This window comes from Schistocerca piceifrons, chromosome 2, assembly GCF_021461385.2.
Source record: "Schistocerca piceifrons isolate TAMUIC-IGC-003096 chromosome 2, iqSchPice1.1, whole genome shotgun sequence".
In the NCBI taxonomy this organism is placed as follows: Eukaryota; Metazoa; Arthropoda; class Insecta; order Orthoptera; family Acrididae; genus Schistocerca; species Schistocerca piceifrons.
This window is the reverse complement of record NC_060139.1, coordinates 1,039,858,140-1,039,873,591: the sequence shown is the minus strand read 5'-3', so window position 1 is coordinate 1,039,873,591 and position 15,452 is coordinate 1,039,858,140.

Sequence of the window (15,452 nt, the reverse complement as noted above, 5' to 3'; positions counted from 1 at the left end):
GTGGTGAAACGATCCATATTGTCCTACCCTCAGTGAGCCGTGCCGTTGCTGGCGCGCCAGCGTATTTGCAAGTACCTCGCCTTCGCGCTCTTATCTTCGCTTGTGGCGCGTACTGAGTTTTGGCTGCCTTATCCTTGCCGGAGGAGTTAACTGGAGGCTGTCACCAAGGACGGGAATAGTTGGCGTCAGATGTTACCTGAGGCCGGAGTGCGCTTGTAGTGGAGCGGGAACCGACCACGTGTGTGGGGCAGCTTGGTGGAGAGCCTTTCCTGTCGCCTGTGAGAGGCTTTATTGCTGCCTTGGGCTGCTTGCTGCTAGTTCCTTATTGCTGCCTGCTGTATACGACGCAAGCCATATCGGACGTCCAGCGAAAAGTTAAGCGGGATTGTACTTAGGGCATGTGTGTGTAGGTGTTGAGGGCTGCTATCTTACTTCTGGTAACTGTAAGCGCATAGGTGTTACCATGGAAGTAAAGGGGTACCTATGAAGAGTTCATGGTGTTTAAGGCAGGTGTTAAATATTAATATAATGCACGATCGTGCCTCTTCCAGCTCGTGGGAAATTGTTGTTTCATGTAATACGTAATCACCTGCAAGGCTTTAATCTCTTTATCAAATACACTGCATTCGAGTGTTTGGTAGCCTTAGCGCACTGAAATTCAGCAAATCTTGTAATGAAATTCTTAGAATTTTGCTCGTTACGGTTTTCACTGAACAATGTGGCACAAGAGTGAGCGTAATTTAATTGTGACTAAGATTGGAGTGCCTGCTGGCCTTGCTAGTAACTGTAAGTTGTTTTTAGTATCTTAATAGCAGGCAATGTTCCTTAAGGTTACTGATAAGATTTGCGTTGTTGGTTGTACCTTGCCTGTGTAGTTCATTCGTGGTGGGGCAAAGGCAGTGTGCCGTTTTGTTAGTGAATAATTTAACCTGGTCTTTAATATCTTTTGGTGGTTGTTTACATTGTCCCTGCGGACCTGTACTGTGCGCTTGTTAAATATCACAGCTGGCTGGCGGGTGTTTTGGAGTACGCGCTACCTTTCGACCTATGGGTACCGGGCCTGTGAAATCCTGGGTAGCGGGACGTGACTCCGGGTCGAAGCTCGAGAAGCGGGTCTTGTACGAACTGCCGCCTTCCGCCTTGGCTTCTCCAAGTTAATTTTTCGTTCTGCCTACGAGCGACTTGGCGCCACTCCTCGCTAATTAATTCCGGTGCTAATTATGTTTACTTTGGTATTTATTGTATTTATTAAACTTTAGACAATTGTGAAAGCTTGTTCCTGGGCTACTCTTACAAGGGAACCTCCCCATCGCACCCCCCTCAGATTTAGGCCTTGAAAAACTGAACACAGATCAATTGAGAAAACAGGAAGAAGTTGTGTGGAACTGTGAAAAAAATAAGCAAAATATACAAACTGAGTAGTTCTCGTGGTAACGTGAGCAGCTGCGGAACGAAAGGTCCTTGGTTCAAATCTCCCATCGAGTGAAGATTTTAATTTTTTATTTTCAGTTTATGTGACAAACTCTTATGTTTTCATCACTTTTTTGGGAGTGATTATCACATCCACAAGAAAACCTAAATCGGGCAGGGTAGAAGAATCTTTGTACCCATTCGCCAAGTGTACAAGTTAGATGGGTCGACAACATATTCCTGTCATGTGACGCACATGCCGTCACCATGTCGTATAGAATATATCAGACATGTTTTCCTGTGGAGGAATTGGTTGACCTATGACCTTGCGATTAAATGTTTTCGGTTCCCATTGGAGAGGCACGTCGTTTCGTCTACTAATCGCACGGTTTTGCGATGCGGTCGCAAAACAAAGACATTAAACTTATTACAGTGAACAGAGACGTCAGTGAACGAACGGACAGATAATAACTATACAAAAATAAAGAATGTAAAATTGTCACTCGAGGGAAGACTTGAACCATGGACCTCTCGTTCTGCAGCTACTCACGTTACCACTGGACCATGCCGCTCCTGCGCTTACATTGTGCATGATGTTGCCTATGTGGTCCATGGACTACTCAGTTTGTATATTTTGCTTATTTTTTCACAGTTCCACACAACTTCTTCCTGTTTTCGCAATTGATCTGTGTTCAGTTTATCAAGGCCTATCCACTGTGCCAACTTATAACTAAATCTGAGGGGGGTGCGATGGGGAGGTTCCCTTGTTAGCAAGAGTTTGCACTGACTAATTGTGTAACTGGGCATTGGAGCCGAGGTTTGAAATCTTTGTAAGCCTTAGTGATATTGATTGACTCTTGGGTGTGAAACAAGCACCTTGGTATTAACTTCATCCTCCTATTTATTGGTTGCAGATCTGGCAGGTTGTCATTTACGTAAATGTTTTGAGAACATCAGTTCTCAGTGTCCGAAGACTAGTCAGATATATTATGTATCTTAATTTAAGCCGTCAGCCGCATAATTGTCAGTGGTTTTAAAATTTTCTTGTATATGAGATAGACTTTTGTTTCATAAAAAGACGTTGGTAGCAGATTCACTAAATTCTTGTGACTTATTATTCTTATTATCTAAAGTAATCAAGATTAAGATATTGTTGTTTTAAAGGAATTTGCTTATGTGATTGTTAAATAAAACGAGTGATAACAAATAGGATCCAGTCCTTCCTATTCGTTTCACTCCGGAAACGACTTCAGCGTGTTCTTCGCCATAAAAATACAAAATAATTTCTCCATCTTAATCACAACGCAAGGCCACATACAAGTTTGTGCACCCGGGAGGAGCCCACAAAACGTCATTGGACTCTTCTTCCGCATCCACACTACAGCCCGGATCTCGCACCTTCCGACTTCCATCTGTCTGGCCCAATGAAGGACGCACTCCATGGAAAGCAGCACGTGGATGAGGGGGAGATCACTGATGCAGCAAAGTTGGTTCGGACATCGACCAGTAAAAAGGTACAGCGCGAAACCTCCCAGGAAGGTGGCGTAAAGCCGTCGCATTGTTGGGAGATAACGTTGAAAATTTGGATTTTGTAGCCAAAAAAAGGTGGAGAATAATGTGGTGTATTGTAATCCTGAATAAAACCAGGCTACTTTCAGAAAAAAAATGTGTTGCGTTACATACTGCACGCCCCTCGTACTTCTTCCTCAGTACAGATTACAGTAATCCGCATCCGACAACATAGCCAGTGAAGGGAATGTGCGATGCTGGAACTAGCAGACAGCGAACGTTAAACCGCCTCTTCACTGCCTCGCTGTCAGCTGACTGGGACTTGTAGCACGCCGATAGGCGTTCGCGAAACGATTACTTTTTGGCAGGTCGTCACTTTGAGATCGCAGCTGCTCGTCTGCATTCTTCCCGGCCGTGCCCCACTTCAGCCGCGTTCTTGGCACAGCAGCCAACGAATACTGTTATGCACGCCTCTCGTCTCCAGCTTGGCGGTTGACCACTTTCGGCCGGTGACGTAACATCTTAATGTTTGTCTGCTCCGCTATTTCCGCTTCTGTGCCGTATAAAGTATCCAACAAATATGCAGAGTGTGCGTTATTAATAGCGAAAACTGAAAGTATACGAACAATAGGAGCAAAAACGTTCTAGTAAACATGAGTCTGCAATGCAACCTTTAATGACAGAAGCGAATATGCAGTTGTGAGCCACCATTGATTTCGGTGTGAAGTATTGTGCTAGTCACTATAAACCTATTGCAACTACTAGCTTTTCTACGATAATGATAGAAGCAGGCGAAATCAATTAAAATTTATGCTGCGGGCAGGACTCGATCACAGGTCTTCTTGCTTGATAGACCACAGCATGATGGTCAACATTGATGCACGAACTACCTGAGTGCCCTCCCAACACAAACTTCAGTTCATTTTTCCCTTATGATAGGGCTCTCCGATATTGGAAAGCACCCCAGCATTGGACGTAATGGGTCGTCCTTGTACCATTGGTGATCTTACAATTAAATGTTTCCCTGAGACGTTTATCGAAGGCAATAAAAAGAGACTTAAATCTCTCAGGGAAACATTTAATTGTAAGATCTACAGGGTGTTTAAAAAATGACCGGTATATTTGAAACGGCAATAAAAACTAAACGAGCAGCGATAGAAATACACCGTTTGTTGCAATATGCTTGGGACAACAGTACATTTTCAGGCAGACAAACTTTCGAAATTACAGTAGTTACAATTTTCAACAACAGATGGCGCTGCAAGTGATGTGAAAGATATAGAAGACAACGCAGTCTGTGGGTGCACCATTCTGTACGTCGTCTTTCTGCTGTAAGCGTGTGCTGTTCACAACGTGCAAGTGTGCTGTAGACAACATGGTTTATTCCTTAGAACAGAGGATTTTTCTGGTGTTGGAATTCCACAGCCTAGAACACAGTGTTGTTGCAACAAGACGAAGTTTTCAACGGAGGTTTAATGTAACCAAAGGACCGAAAAGCGATACAATAAAGGATCTGTTTGAAAAATTTCAACGGACTGGGAACGTGACGGATGAACGTGCTGGAAAGGTAGGGCGACCGCGTACGGCAACCACAGAGGGCAACGCGCAGCTAGTGCAGCAGGTGATCCAACAGCAGTCTCGGGTTTCCGTTCGCCGTGTTGCAGCTGCGGTCCAAATGACGCCAATGTCCACATATCGTCTCATGCGCCATACAAAATTCAAACGCGGCAACCCCTCAGCGCCGCTACCATTGCTGCACGAGAGACATTCACTAACGATATAGTGCACAGGACTGATGACGGCGATATGCATGTGGGCAGCATGTGGTTTACTGACGAAGCTTATTTTTACCTGGACGGCTTCGTCAATAAACAGAACTGGCGCATATGGGGAACCGAAAAGCCCCATGTTGCAGTCCCATCGTCCCTGCATCCTCAAAAAGTACTGGTCTGGGCCGCCATTTCTTCCAAAGGAATCATTGGCCCATTTTTCAGATCCGAAACGATTACTGCATCACGCTATCTGGATATTCTTCGTGAATTTGTGGCGGTACAAACTGCCTTAGACGACACTGCGAACACCTCGTGGTTTATGCAAGATGGTGCCCGGCCACATCGCACGGCCGACGTCTTTAATTTCCTGAATGAATACTTCGATGATCGTGTGATTGCTTTGGGCTATCCGAAACATACAGGAGGTGGCGTGGATTGGCCTCCCTATTCGCCAGACATGAACCCCTGTGACTTCTTTCTGTGGGGACACTTGAAAGACCAGGTGTACCGCCAGAATCCAGAGACAATTGAACAGCTGAAGCAGTACATCTCATCTGCATGTGAAGCCATTCCGCCAGACACGTTGTCAAAGGTTTCGGGTAATTTCATTCAGAGACTACGCCATATTATTGCTACGCATGGTGGATATGTGGAAAATATCGTACTATAGAGTTTCCCAGACCGCAGCGCCATCTGTTGTTGAAAATTGTAACTACTGTAATTTCGAAAGTTTGTCTGTCTGAAAATGTACTGTTGTCCCAAGCATATCGCAACAAACGGTGTGTTTCTATCGCTGCTCGTTTAGTTTTTATTGCCGTTTCAAATATACCGGTCATTTTTGAAACACCCTGTATAAGATCACCAATGGTACAAGGACGACCCATTACGTCCAATGCTGAAGTGCTTTCCAATATCGGAGAGCCCTGGCAGTAGTGACAATGTATAAGTGAAAAATGAACTGAAGTTTGTGCTGGGAGGGCACTCAGCTTAGGTAATTCGCGCAGCATTGTTGACAATCGTGCTGTGGTAGTGTAATGGTCAGCATTTCTGCCTAGCAAGCAAGAAGACCTGGGTTCGAGTCCCAGCACCAATTTTAATTCATTTCGTCTGCTTCGGTCATAACCGTAGATAATAAAAAGAGACTTAAATGTCTCAGTGAAACATTTAATTGTAAGATCTATTAGCTTTTCGATGTGGTCACGTCTTACTGGGCTCAACTTTAATCTCTGGCCTAAAACGGCGTCCAGTGTGCTAAGATGGTCCAAGATGGCTAGACCAAGGGCTGCACATCGCTGGATGTTTTTGTGTTGGGTCACCAGAACCGCATAGTTTACAGCAGTCCCACTGATAAGTAGAAAAGTGGGTCAGCGAACTGTATAGTCTTGTCAAGCTGTAGGACGTCATCCGGGGTCTTTGAAAGAATTCATAACTCACGGCAGAGATAAGTGCAGTACGGTATCCTATTGCGTCGTCCGAAGGACGAGGTCCCGTAGCAATGTTGGTACCTCGCGACGGAACCACAAACAAGGAGAATCGCTGCCAGACGCAATAGCGAATGAGAGACATCGGTGCAGACACGCCCTCAAGGGATTCCACACGCCACCGCTGCAGCACGCTTGTTTAAGTCAGAGCGATTTGCGCCCTCAGATGGATGGGGGAGGTCCCAGTCCCCTTGACAGCCCACCCTGCAGTCATCGCCCAAGGCGACAGAATCGCCTCACTACAGACAGCAATGCGAGAGTTGTATCAAGCAGAACCATGGAGCAATTTTACTTGGAGAGGAGAGACTATTACAGGGTGGAAATTATTGAACTGCACACATCAAAAAAAGTTTTGCGTCACCCTGGTTCCCAGATCTCTTGAAGATAGTGCTGACTGTGGATACTGTATCCCTTTGACTGTTCAGAGATGTCACTAAACCCGCCCGAAGATGTAAACAACCATGAATGAGCAGCGCCAATGACGGAGGGGGTCCGACGGGCGATCAGTTCCAATCATTCCACCAGCATGAACTACGTATACGCCTCGAGTTGTCTGTAGTTCAGCCATGCCTAGACGGTCAATACCGCGGTTCGATCGCGTCCGCCCTGCTACTTTGTGGCAGCAAGGGCTCTCAACAAGGGCAGTTAGGTTAGGTTAGTGTTGTTTAACGTCCCGTGGACAACGAGGTCATTAGAGACGGAGCGCAAGCTCGGGTTAGGGAAGGATGGGGAAGGAAATCGGCCGTGCCCTTTCAAAGGAACCATCCCGGCATTTGCCTGAAACGATTTAGGGAAATCACGGAAAACCTAAATCAGGATGGCTGGAGACGGGATTGAACCACAAGGGCAGTGTCCAGGCTACTACTGCAGTGGATGACCACTACCTACGGGTTATGGCTCGGGGGAACCTTGACAGCAATGCCACCATGTTGAATAATGCTTTTAGATTAGCCACAAGATGTCGTGTTACGACGCAAATGTGCGCAACAGGCAGCATGATGCGCAACTTCACTTCCGACGTCCATGGAGAGGTCGATCTTTGCAACCACGACACCATGCAGCGCGGTACAGATGGGCCCAATAACATGCCGAATGGACTGCTCAGGATTGGCATCACCTTCTCTTCACCGATGAGTATCACATATGCCTTAACCAGACAATCGTCGGAGAAGTGTTTGGAGGCAGCCAGGTCAGGCTCAACGCCTTAGACAGCGAGTGCAGCAAGTGCAGCAGTGCAGCGAGTGCAGCAAGCTGGAGCCTTCCTGCTGTTTTGGGGTGGCATCATATGGGGCCGACCTACGCCGCTGTTGGTCATGGGAGGCGTCGTAACGGCTGTACGATACGTGAATGCCACCCTGCGACCGATAGTGCAACCATATCGGCAGCATATTGGCTCCCTCATTGTGCACAACTTGTGAATGACTTCCTTCAGGATAAGGACATCGCTCGATTGTTCTCCAGACATGAACCCTCGCTGTCTATGAACGACGTGACCCACCAACCACTCTGTGGGATGTACGCCGAATCGCCGTTGAGAAGTAGGACAATCAGTACCAAAAGTGCCTTGATGAACATGTGGATAGTATGCCACGACGAATACAGACATGCAACAATGCAAAAGGATTTGCTACTGGGTATTAGAGGTACCGGTGTGTACAGTAATCGCACGACCGCTACGGTCGCAGGTTCGAATCCTGCCTCGGGCATAGATGTGTGTGATGTCTTTAGGTTAGTTAGGTTTAAGTAGTTCTAAGTTCTAGGGGCCTGATGACCTCAGACGTTAAGTCCCATAGTGCTCAGAGCCATTTTTTTGTGTACAGCAATCTGGACGACCACCTCTGAAGGTCTCGCTGTGCAACATACAATGTGTGGTTTTCATGTGCAACAAAAAGGGCGGAAATGATGTTTATGTTGATCTCTGTTCCAATTTTCGGTATAGGTTGCCGAACTCTAGGAACAGACGTGAAGCAAAACCTTTTTTAAATGATGTGTGTACATGAAAAGAAAACGTAAATTAATTACAAAATACAGCGTGCACACACTTTATTCAACATACAAACGTCGCTACAGATATTATTTAGTTCTGACATGTTCGATATCGCTGCCATCATTGACGATATTGTGGCGCAGACGAATAGCGAAATTCTGCATGAGCCGCTGAAGTGTCGGAACATCGATGTTGTCGATAACATCCTGAATGGTTGTTTTCAGCTCAGAAATGTTTGTTTTTTTTTTTTTTGTTATTGGTGTACACCTTGTCTTTAATACAGCCCCACAAAAAGGAGTCGCATATTTTCAGATCCGGAAAATATTGCGGCCAATCGAGGCCCATGCTAGTGGCCTCAGGGTACCCCAGAGCCATAATGCAATCCCCAAAGTGCTCCTCCAGAACATCAAACACTCTCCTGCTTCGGTGGAGTCGAACTCCGTCTTGCATGGACCACATCTTGTCGAAATCAGAGTCCCTTTCATAATGGGCACGAAATTATCTTCCAAAACCTTCACGTACCGTTCGGTCGTCACCGTGCTATCAAGGAATATCGCACCGATAATTCATTGACTAGACACTGCACACCACACAGTCACCCGTTGAGCGTGAAGACACTTCTCGATCACGAAATGCGGATTCTCAGTCCCCCAACTGCGCCAGTTTTGCTTATTGACGAGCGCACCCAAATGAATGTAGGCTTCGTGGCGAAACCAAACAACAGAGCGCATGCTAATTCCCATCATGCCCCGCGGCCAACCGTGCAGTTTGAAGATCCTAACGCAATCTGTTCAGAAGTTACGACGATTTTATTTTATGTTGTTGTTGTGGTCTTCAGTCCTGAGACTGGTTTGATGCAGCTCTCCATGCTACTCTATCCTGTGCAAGCTTCTTCATCTCCCAGTACCTACTGCAACCTACATCCTTCTGAATCTGCTTAGTGTATTCATCTCTTGGTCTCCCTCTACGATTTTTACCCTCCACGCTGCCCTCCAATACTAAATTTGTGATCCCTTGACGCCTCAGAACATGTCCTACCAACCGATCCCTTCTTCTGGTCAAGTTGTGCCACAAACTTCTCTTCTCCCCAATCCTATTCAATACTTCCTCATTAGTTATGTGATCTACCCATCTAATCTTCAGCATTCTTCTGTAGCACCACATTTCGAAAGCTTCTATTCTCTTCCTGTCCAAACTATTTATCGTCCATGTTTCACTACCATACATGGCTACACTCCATACAAATACTTTCAGAAATGACTTCCTGACACTTAAATCTATACTCGATGTTAACAAATTTCTCTTCTTCAAAAACGCTTACCTTGCCATTGCCAGTCTAAATTTTATATCCTCTCTACTTCGACCATCATCAGTTATTTTGCTCTCCAAATAGCAAAACTCCTTTACTACTTTAAGTGTCTCATTTCCTAATCTAATTCCCTCAGCATCACCCGACTTAATTCGACTACATTCCATTATCCTCGTTTTGCTTTTGTTAATGTTCATCTTATATCCTCCTTTCAAGACGCTATCCATTCCATTCAACTGCTCTTCCAAGTCCTTTGCTGTCTCTGACAGAATTACAATGTCATTGGCAAACCTCAAAGTTTTTATTTCTTCTCCACGGAATTTAACACCTACTCCGAATTTTTCTTTTGTTTCCTTTACTGCTTGCTCAATATACAGATTGAATAACATCGGGGAGAGGCTACAACCCTGTCTTACTCGCTTCCCAAAAACTGCTTCCCTTTCATGTCCCTCGACTCTTATAACTGCCATCTGGTTTCTGTACAAATTATAAATAGCCTTTCGCTCCCTGTATTTTACCCCTGCCACCTTTAGAATTTGAAAGAGAGTATTCCAGTCAACATTGTCAAAAGCTTTCTCTAAGTCTACAAATGCTAGAAACGTAGGTTTGCCTTTCCATAATCTTTCTTCTAAGATAAGCCGTAAGGTCAGTATTGCCTCACGTGTTCCAGTATTTCTACGAAATCCAAAGTGATCTCCCCCGATGTCGGCTTCTACTAGTTTTTCCATTCGTCTGCAAAGAATTCGTGTTAGTATTTTGCAGCTGTGGCTTATTAAACTGATTGTTCGGTAATTTTCACATCTGTCAACACCTGCTTTCTTTGGGATTGGAATTATTATATTCTTCTTGAAGTCTGAGGGTATTTCGCCTGTTTCATACATCTTGCTCACCAGATGGTAGAGTTTTGTCAGGACTGGCTCTCCCAAGGCCGTCAGTAGTTCCAATGGAATGTTGTCTACTCCGGGGGCCTTGTTTCGACCCAGGTCTTTCAGTGCTCTGTCAAACTCTTCGCGCAGTATCGTATCTCCCATTTCATCTTCATCTACATCCTCATCCATTTCCATAATATTGTCCTCAAGTACATCGCCCTTGTATAGACCCTCTATATACTCCTTCCACCTTTCTGCTTTCCCTTCTTTGCTTAGAACTGTGTTTCCATCTGAGCTCTTGATGTTCATGCAAGTGGTTCTCTTATCTCCAAAGGTCTCTTTAATTTTCCTGTAGGCAGTATCTATCTTATCCCTAGTGAGATAAGCCTCTACATCCTTACATTTGTCCTCTAGCCACCCCTGCTTAGCCATTTTGCACTTCCTGTCGATCTCATTTTTGAGACGTTTGTATTCCTTTTTGCCTGCTTCATTTACTGCATTGTTATATTTTCTCCTTTCATCAATTAAATTCAATATTTCTTCTGTTACCCAAGGATTTCTACTAGCCCTCATCTTTTTACCTACTTGATCCTCTGCTGCCTTCACTACTTCATCCCTCAAAGCTACCCATTCTTCTTCCTCTGTATTTCTTTCCTCCATTCCTGTTAATTGTTCCCTTACGCTCTCCCTGAAACTCTGTACAACCTCTGGTTCTTTCAGTTTATCCAGGTCCCATCTCCTTAAATTCCCATCTTTTTGCAGTTTCTTCAGTTTTAATCTACAGGTCATAACCAATTGATTGTGGTCAGAGTCCACATCTGCCCCTGGAAATGTCTTACAATTTAAAATCTGGTTCCTAAATCTCTGTCTTAACATTATATAATCTATCTGATACCTTTTAGTATCTCCAGGGTTCTTCCATGTATACAACATTCTTTCATGATTCTTAAACCAAGTGTTAGCTATGATTAAGTTGTGCTCTGTGCAAAATTCTACCAGGCGGCTTCCTCTTTCATTTCATAGCCCCAATCCATATTCACCTACTACGTTTCCTTCTCTCCCTTTTCCTACTACCGAATTCCTGTCACCCATGACTATTAAATTTTCGTCTCCCTTCACAATCTGAATAATTTCTTTTATCTCATCATACATTTCATCAATTTCTTCATTTCTTCGTCGTCTGCAGAGCTAGTTGGCATATAAACTTGTACTACTGTAGTAGGTGTGGGCTTCGTATCTATCTTGGCCACAATAATGCGTTCACTATGCTGTTTGTAGTAGCTTACCCGCATTCCTATTTTTTTATTCATTATTAAACCTACTCCTGCATTACCCCTATTTGATTTTGTGTATATAACCCTGTAGGCACCTGACCAGAAGTCTTGTTCCTCCTGCCACCAACTTCACTAATTCCCACTATATCTAACTTTAACCGATCCATTTCCCTTTTTAAATGTTCTAACCTACCTGCCCGATTAAGTGATCTGACATTCCACGCTCCGATCCGTAGAACGCCAGTTTTCTTTCTCCTGATAACGACGTCCTCTTGAGTAGTCCCCGCCCGGAGATCCGAATGGGGGACTATTTTACCTCCGGAATATTTTACCCAAGAGGACGCCATCATTATTTAATCATACAGTAAAGCAGCATGCCCTCGGAAAAAAATTACGGCCGTAGTTTCCCCTCGATTTCAGCCGTTCGCAGTACCAGCACAGCTAGGCCGTTTTGGTAAGTGTTACAAGGCCAGATCAGTCAATCATCCAGACTGTTGCCCTTGCAACTACTGAAAAGGCTGGTGCCCCTCTTCAGGAACCACACGTTTGTCTGGCCTCTGAACAGATACCCCTCCGTTGTGGTTGCACCTACGGTACGGCTATCTGTATCGCTGAGGCACACAAGCCTCCCCACCAACGGCAAGGTCCATGGTTCATGGGGGGAGGTTTTATTTTATATATTTTTATTTTATATAGTTCTATAATTGTCATCCTCTACGGTGTACGGTATCACGGGATACATTAGTGCTCAATTGCGATAAAAATGCACGTGACAGTCCTGTGGCAATGGATGTTTACAAAGTTAAATATTTCATCTTGTTCAAGTTACAATAAAGTGATCTAATATACTGCATGTGTCGTTGTATGAACTCGGCCTCCACCAGAATCTAAGAAACCACCACATTGCCGACAACTATTCTTTCGTCCGAGAAACACGTCCAAATGCTAGGACTACACCTGGAACCTCTCCCTTAACAAGTACGAGTGCAGAGAGAAGTGTAACAATTAACGCGCTGAAGTAGTGTTGTATTTCTTGCTAAGGTAGACCATGAGTTAAATTTGACACCAATTAATTGGAGACTTAACGTAGAAATCTTACATTTCATATGAAGTTTCACTAACTGGGACAATATTTCATACTAAAGCCAGTTCCTTCTCCTAACCACACCTTCGAAATTACCTCGCACACGGTTTTGTTTGTAGACATATGCTTAATGGAACTTATTTGCTTCTGTTATCATATGGTTCAGTTTACCATATTAATTATGGAACACCCTGTACAAATTGAAAGAAAACTGTTTTCTAAAAGTGAAGCTACTGTCGGAACAAGCTCATATCACAAAAGTAGAACACAGGTCATACACCAGCTCTGTGAAGTGATATAAATTGTAAGGTTTCTACCTTATTTTTGGTTTTCAATGAAACTGATATGAGGTCTTTTTTTTTTTTATTCGATGTATCATACTTCATATCCATACACCGGATATTTTTCGAACACAAGTCTTCAATAGTGGATATTTTGCGCCAAACAGGTTCTGAATGTGATCTCCGTTGTAAAAAGAACTGTCGTAACGAGACGAGCTTTCGATGACAAGTAAGAGAGAGAGGCGGGTGTTGGTCTCGCTACTGAGCGGTCTCGTAGCAGAGGATGTATCTTTCTGGAAATATAATTTTCTAAAGATTGATATGAGAAATATGAAGATATTCAGGTGATGTTGTCACTGCAATGCTTGCTTGCAAGTAACTTATCACGAGTTTGAAAAAGGCAAATATTTAGCATTATTTTTTCTTTATTCGCGACAGTTAGTTTTACTGTCGAGACGTGATTAGACAAGGTCATTTGTTCACATAGCTTGGACTTAGAGTCACAGAGTCACCGCTCCTGTACTATTTCAGTAACTAAGTTCTTGATTTGTTATAAAAAAAGTTTCAATGCTGTGACCTTCCGTAGGGGGGATGGGGCTGTTTTGAAATTTAGACTTCTTGAAGCTTTATTTTAATGCTATTTCTGAGCATTTTAAGAGTATAAAATGTATTGGTAAAAAATAACACTCCCATGTGCACTGCAACGGGACAGCCTCCTCTAGCATTACTTCTCTTCAACAGTAGTTGTCGATACGAGTATTATTTTTCGAATTTTGGACAGGTCAGTATTATCTCAGCTGTTTTTTTGAAAACTTTCTTATAATTTCATACACAGTATGTTGTATTTCAAGCTTAAATTTATGAAAAGGAATTACTTTATTTTGGATGTTATAATTGATAAATACTAGTTCTTGATTTACAGTTAAAATTATTTTCAATTGAATTACGAATTATTTAGCACACTTAAAATTTCTATTATTAACTACGCAGTCTATTACTGTTTACTATGTTTATTTCTGGATTCATTTATGAAATAACAATCGAAACTAATAGAAATCCGTTTGTCAAGAAAACTTGTAAACCCTGTGCAATATTGTTATCTCTGCTGAGTGAGACAGTGGTAAGCACGCATCTGATGTGATCGGACGTATTTTTGTGTTTTGTCTGAACAATGTAAAATTCGGCTTTGTTAATGTGAAAAATAGAAAGACTGTACAATATACTAAAATGTGACAAAATGTATTAATGTAGAAACAAAAATTCTGCAACAACAATCTTCAAATTTATTGAGATCAATTCAGCCATGAGGCCCTAAAATGTGAGAATTTCAACTTCAAGAATCAGACCCATAGATAAGAACTGGAGCCAACTCTACGTGAAAAGATAAGTAAACTAGCAAGTTTATTGTAATCTTCGCTCTTCACAAATCTTTATAAAAGATTAATATGGACAACTGCTGCAAGCAGGAAGGAGGCGGTAGATTACAGCACCAACAATCTTTTACTACACGTTCCTTAAATATTATTTCTCAATTTACGATTTGCCACAAAAAAGTTACAGTAAGGTAAACACATAGTAATTATAAACTATAAGATACCGAAAAGTTAAAAAAGTTAAATGTTTTTAAAGTTACAGTTTATAAAAGTATCAAACTTTGAAAGGTTTTCGTTGTATGTTCCTTCTCTCTCTCTCTGTTTCCTTGCTATTGGCCTCAAAATCAGAGTGCCGTCCACGAATCAGTCACAATTCCACGTACTTTGAAGGGTCGGAGCGAGTTAGTGGAGGGCCATTCAACGTCAGAAAAACACTTTTTGTTAGCAGAGAAGCTCCAGCGTCAGTAATGATAAGATTCATTTCGGAAAACCTTCTTTTACCGAACCGCACAGCCACAACCGCCGGCCTGGTATCGTTAACAGTTAGCTTATAATCAGTACATTTTACTCCGTCCGAACAGGTCTTGGAAGGTCCAACGGTACCGACCGGTCGCCGTGTCATCCTCAGCCCATAGGCGCCACTGAATGCGGATACGGAGGGGCATGTGGGCAGCACACCGCTCTCCCGGCCGTATGTCAGTTTCCGAGACAGGAGCCGCTACTTCTCAGTCAAGTAGCTCCTCAGTTTGCCTCACAAGGGCTGAGTGTACCCCACTTGCCAACAGCGCTCGGCAGATCGGATGGTAACCCACCCAAGAACTAGCCCAACCCGACAGCGCTTAACTTCGATGATCTGACGGCAACCAGTGTTACCACTGCGGCAAGGCCGTTGGCAGTTCACTTTACGGTGTTTCTTAAATAAACGCACCATAGTGGCATCCCGTATAAAAATTATTTGCACAAAAATTTTTCCCCGCTTCGTTACGTAAGACACAGTTTTCGAGACCGACGGCACTGCTACGGCTTTACAGGGGGATATAAAACTACGAGAACATCTCCACATAATAGGTAGGAAGAATTCCTAAGCGGTGGATCACTAAGTC